The following is a 5,931-nucleotide window of genomic DNA, read 5'->3' on the forward strand; positions in this document are numbered from 1 at the left end:
AGAAAATACAACGGTGAATCAAACATGTGATCAGTCCATCCCAAAAGTAGAGATATCAACCCAAAGATTCACTTTTCTATCTCTTTTCAAGAATCAGTTCAGTCCAAAAAAGAACTAATGACCCATGATAGAAGTTCTAATCAATATAGCAATCAATTTAGCAAATATAACGGTGAACCAAACATAAGATTAGTCCATCCCAAATGTAGAGATACTGGCCCAAAGATTCACCTTTCTACCTCCTTTCAAGAATCAGTTCAGTCCAAAAAAGAACTAATGATCCATGATCAGAGTTACATTAAGTTTTAATTTTTTTTAAAGACTATTCATTTTTTTACCTTTAGTTTTTCTTCTAAATTTTAAAGGATGACCAAATTTAGAGGAAGAGGTGATGTGATGTGATGTCTACTACAGGGTTATATAGAGCCGCCAAATATGGTGGGGGTACATGATGGGTCCGGCGGGATTCTTGCTTGTCCCACCGAGCCCGCCGGGTTTCATGATAAACCCGCCGGGTTTGCCGGGATTGTTGGTTGTCCCGCCGGTTCTACGTTTTCTACCGGTTATCGTAGGTCATGACATTAGATATGTTATTAACATGAAAAAAATAGTGATAATAACAACAATAATTAACATTTAACAAAATGCATCATTGCGTAATTAAAATCCCTGGTGGCTACACATGCAAGGAGCAGGTTGAGCTTGATGCAGTGTTTGTTGTGTAGAACCCACTTTCCTAATGCATGTTGAAATATTTTGAATCATCCGCTTCTCCAATGTGTTGCTCTATTCTAAATCATTTGCTTCCTTGCAAGACAATATGTTTGTGCCATTTTTGTCAATATTAGCAAGGTGTATGTCAAGAACGACAATCTTGTGTACTTCGTGTGTAATTCTTCTACAGGAAACTGAGACGTCAGAGTTTCTTTTGGCATGTACATACATTTGAAGAGACCCTATTTTTGGAAGGGTTGAAGTAGTTTCTACAGTTTTTGACAGGCCAAAAGATTCATGGTGGCATTTCACCAAAGTTGTTGAGGGGACTCCTGCAAAACCAATGAGCTTTTACCTGCATGTTTTATCATCATCCTTATGATCCAAAAGAAAAGCTACCACTCCACACAAAGCACCCTCATTTAAGGACTTCTCCATTCTTAGAAACAGGTGGACACGTAGGGTTATCTACAACCATAGGTTTCTTATCCTGCTGGTTTGAAAAACCCAATAATGGAAGACTCAAATTCATCTTGCATAAAATATACACCTCAAGACCCATCACGAGCTAAAACAAGAGCATGTCCCTCTTCTAGAATAGTTTTGATATGCTCCAAGAGATCTACACCACTTACGATATGCTACATTTTGAGAAGCTTTCAACATTACCACTTTTTGTTAGGTAATGATCGTCAAGTTTTTCTTCTACTTTGCTTGATGGAAGCCTCCTCATTTTTCCATGTAACATTAATTTGTTTGCCCATCACCTTGTGAGAAACTTCTAATAACTCTTATGTCAGCCCCAATAGCATGCATTATTGTTTTTACAGTGTTGCTTAAAAATAAGTGCACTATAGCTTCATCCCCCACTAAAAATTACTCAATTAACATGTCATCCTTTGAGATTATGACCTTTCAGTCCAAGTTTTAGCTTGTGAGTTGCAAATCTAGCTTCTTTCATTAATAACCTTTATTCCAAGTCTTCATTCTATCAGTTCTAAAAGCATGCTCCTTGCCACTAATTGTTTTAATTGTCACTGCCTATTATTCTAAAACTTTCACAACCAAATGCACACACTTTCCATTTTTCGGACCATAATCCTTCACTAAAGCATCTTGACAGCAAAGCTCACAGCCTCCTTATGTCAGTCTCTAGTGCTTTACATAAAAACCTTGCACAATTCAATCGATATTTGTTTATAAGCAAACCGTCACGACTTTGAGAGTCTAGGAATAATATGATGTGATTAATAATAGTTTACTAAGACATTATCATTGTGCTCCAAAGATGACTCTCATTAATCCCAAGGGATAAGCAAAGACCAATAGCGATGGTTACGCTTTGTTGCAAATGGCTCTCTCTCTCTCTCTCTCTCTCTCTCTCTCTCTCTCTCTCTCTCCTCTATTTTTCAAGACAAATTACCTTATTTTGGAAGTTTTAATAACCCTTCGAGAAAATCTAGAGGCATGTCCAAACAACATTGAAGTTGCATACGATAAATATGCCAAAAAAGGGGCTATATAACACACATACGAAAACACACACATATATACATGTATATATACACACACACACATATATATACTATATATAATGCAACTTAAAATTTTCAAGCAAGAAGAAGGCTCCACTTGTCATGCGTTGGTTCACTTCACAAAAAAATAGAGCAAACATCTAATGTAAAATGCAAAAGTGAAGGGTAAGATTTGACATGCACAGGGAAATGAAAAGCCTAACAAGCTACGCTGTAAAAACAAAAGACTTTCAATTGTACATAGAATAAATGTATAAGTTGAGTTTCACTCCACCTAAGCATGTAAAGATAATTTTTGTGGATATTTGTTATTTAACAAAAATGTAATTTTTATTGATATATTTAGCTTTGTTTTATCAAGAGGCTTTTTCTAAGACCAATATTGGATCCAGATCCAATTCATTAATTTATTAAGCGTGAAGATTCCATCTTCTCATTCTCGAAAGTGAAAGTTCACTCTCCTCCATTCCCACGTACTCCCTCCATCCTTGCACCTCCCGCTGACTGAACTCGCCTTGCTCGCCTTCATTCTTGCAGGGAACACATGCATACTCTCTACCCTATGCCATATGCAGGTTTCTCGTGCTCTTGCCCTTTCTCATGGCACTCGGGATTAAGGTTGCCATTTCCGTCTTTGCCAAGGAATCAAACACAAAAGTACCCAAGTCAAAACACAAACTCAACTTGCCATCTACATCTTCCTGCTCCCGCGCTCTGAGTGCGCTAATGCGAAAAGCCCCACACCTACCCTTCCTTGCATCGCGATTCTATCTGCTCGCAAAAAATCTCGCGTCGACACACCTGCAACGACCTCACAATGTGCTCTCCTCAGGATACCTACAAAAAAAAATCGCTCCCTTGCAAGCACTCACTCAGACGTGGCCTCCCTCTCTCTCTCTCTCTCTCTCTCTCTCTTCCCACATGTCACTTTCAATCTCGTTTTGCTTCAGTTTTCCAGCGGTATCCCATTAGATACCCTATCATTTCGCATTCTTGGAAAATTAGAGCCACACATTTGATACCTTTTGAAAATTTGTGTAATTTTTTTTTTTTACAGCAGTTGAGAAAAAGGAGACATTTCGCATGTCCGCTCATTGATTTAGGCCGGTATTTCTTTGAGTGCATGTATGCAAACGAAGGCGGTTGTTATCTACATTATTCACACACACACACACACACACACACACACTTATCTAGTTGACAATTATTGGACTAAGCCTGGCTGACTTGTTCTCTCTTCGGAAATCTCATTCTCACTATCTCCTGTACCAAGATGGAAACCCTACACTAACTTGGTAATAAGATGAGTCTCCCATGCCGAGATGCAATACCTACACTAACTTGGTATGAACCGACCCTCCTTTGATGAAGGGATAGCAATGCTTTACCTCACAATTTGGGATTTTACTGCGGGGTTTGTCTTCTTTTCATCCCTTTTTCTCATTTTCTTATTAATATTCATTCGTAGTTCTCCCCTTGTGACTCCTCCCTACTTGGGTAACATATGATGGAATTTTAAAAACTCTACATGAAATTTAATTTTTTTCCTATTCTGGGGTTGTGAACAACCGTGCCTACATGTGACCTACCTAAACTATGGCTCATTCATGGGATACCTAACTGAAGTCAGTTAGTGGATATGCAATAGTTCTTTTGGTAAATCCTCCTCTCCATTGCGTTCTCAGTAGTGGTGAGGTTGCGACTCCTTCTATATGTACTCGTCCTTTCTCTACGTTCTCAAGCACTAACACCCACACCTCGAAGTCCGCATGTAATCCGTCTTTTTACACTCGCCAGCCCTTGCTTTGAGAGTGCCAACCCTTAGCCAATTTGGCAGTTTTCACATGGTTTGGTTTTAAAACTCTTAGCTTTGATGAGCTGGAGTCTACCTATCTTGGGATTTCTCCAAAAAAAGGGAAGTCGACTCCGTCTGGCTATAACAAGCCTACGGTTCTTTATCTGTTGCACACGCTGGCCAATATCGTGGCCTATAACATACCCTATTCTTGTTCTCAGTCTATCCGGTTCACCCTCACTCTGTATGACCTAGAGACTCAGTGATAGACCCATGTTTAAGAGGCCCCTATGTTTAGGAGGCTATCTCGAATTGAGTGGTTGTGCTCCATTATATAATATCTTCAATCTTGGGGTGCATCTGGTCCCCTTTCATTGGCTCATTATCCCTTATCTACACTCTCAACGGGCTATATACGAGGTGGCCCCTTTCTTATGCTCTAAATAATATAGTATTGGGCCGTCTCTCTGCTGCGCTCTCAGTTTATGGGGGCTGCTTTTTTTCCTGTGAGCACTTGCATTCCTTGTGGGTTCGGCTTTAACATCGAAGCATGAGGCACGCAACTCTGTCTCTCTCTCTCTCTCTCTCTCTCTCTCTCTCTCTCTCTGCCTATCGTAGCGTTTCTCCCTCCTCAACCCCTTAACGCCTGAGTCTCCCCATGGGCGAGAGGCATCCCTGTGGGGAGGCGTTAGGCCTATCCCCATAGCCTCGATCGCGAGCCAAAACCAAGCCCCTGCATCTGGTGGCGAGAACATCACCACACAACAAGTATTTGAACGCAACAACTTTTCGAACCTCTCATAACTCGCAAAACCCGAATCTCCTACAGCCTGGCTCACAAAGCTTGCACTGCCTAACCCTGAACTCACGACCCTGCGAAGCTATGTAAGCCTAGTTTACAGTGGGTTCACACTGGTTTAGATAGGGGTCCCATTGGATTGTAGTGGGCTCTCATCATGAATACCCCAAAGGGTACTGTGAGGAGTCGACCAAGTTTTGCAGCCATTGTAGCAGCACCGAGTAAAAGCGATCGGATCGGAGAGCTTCAAAGAGTTGTTGATCAGCTTATGGAAGAGAATCGCGACCTAAAAGCGCGCCTTAGCAAGCTTGAGACACGTTTCGATTCTGTGGTCAATGTTGCCACAGACAAAGCTAAAGAAGTTGAATCCAAAGTCACCCAAGCTCACTCTGCAGTCATTAAAAAAGTGCAGACATGTGTGACAACGGAACTTCGAGAACAAAGACTTCAGGAAGAGAACTCCTTCAAGGTCCGGATTGGTGGGCTTCCCTCACCATGGTGCACCACTGATGATACCCTCGAAGAAGCAATTATCAAGCTCAACAATATTCTTCAAACAATCAACATCAAGCCGGAATCCATTTCTTGGATCAATGACACCCATAGGCAAGTTCCATTTGAGCATTGCCTTCTCACTTTCAAGGAAAAAGAGGAGCGGGTGAGGGTGCTGTGCCAATCCCACCTCCTCAAGGGAACGAAGGTTTGGATTGCTGAGGAGTTGACCTTGAATCAACTCAAGATGAAGAAACAAGAAACAAGATGAAGAAAATGGGCAGTATATCGAGGAGGTAAGGCCATCATCCAAGAATTTTGAGCTCCCAAAGGGACTATCCCCTTACCCGACCCACCTAGATTTTGCTTCTTTTTTCCACCCTCTTGACGGACCCTCAGTCCTTAACTGATATGTATCTAATGCCTTCTCTTAGAAAAACAAATTGTAATGTTTTTGTTTCCGGTCCCATGGGTCATATCTGACCTTTGTGGACGATAATGAAATCTATCTATCTATCTCTCTATCTCCTTGAGGATTTCCTAGTGTGCAAGCCTATGGCAATGCAGACGTATATGTACCCCAGTGTGGGGCGTCC

The 5,931-nt window shown here is 41.3% G+C and overlaps 2 pseudogenes; one reads left to right on the forward strand and one right to left on the reverse strand.

The window, feature by feature from the left end:
* Positions 1-786: 786 nt before the first annotated feature.
* Positions 787-4,799, reverse strand: LOC147450433 (phosphatidylinositol 4-kinase gamma 3-like; annotated as a pseudogene).
* Positions 4,800-5,000: 201 nt separating this feature from the next.
* Positions 5,001-5,723, forward strand: LOC147450434 (uncharacterized; annotated as a pseudogene).
* Positions 5,724-5,931: the final 208 nt, after the last annotated feature.

Source organism: Adiantum capillus-veneris, chromosome 9 (assembly GCF_014529385.1).
Source record: "Adiantum capillus-veneris isolate H3 chromosome 9, ASM1452938v2, whole genome shotgun sequence".
NCBI classification, from domain to species: domain Eukaryota; kingdom Viridiplantae; phylum Streptophyta; class Polypodiopsida; order Polypodiales; family Pteridaceae; genus Adiantum; species Adiantum capillus-veneris.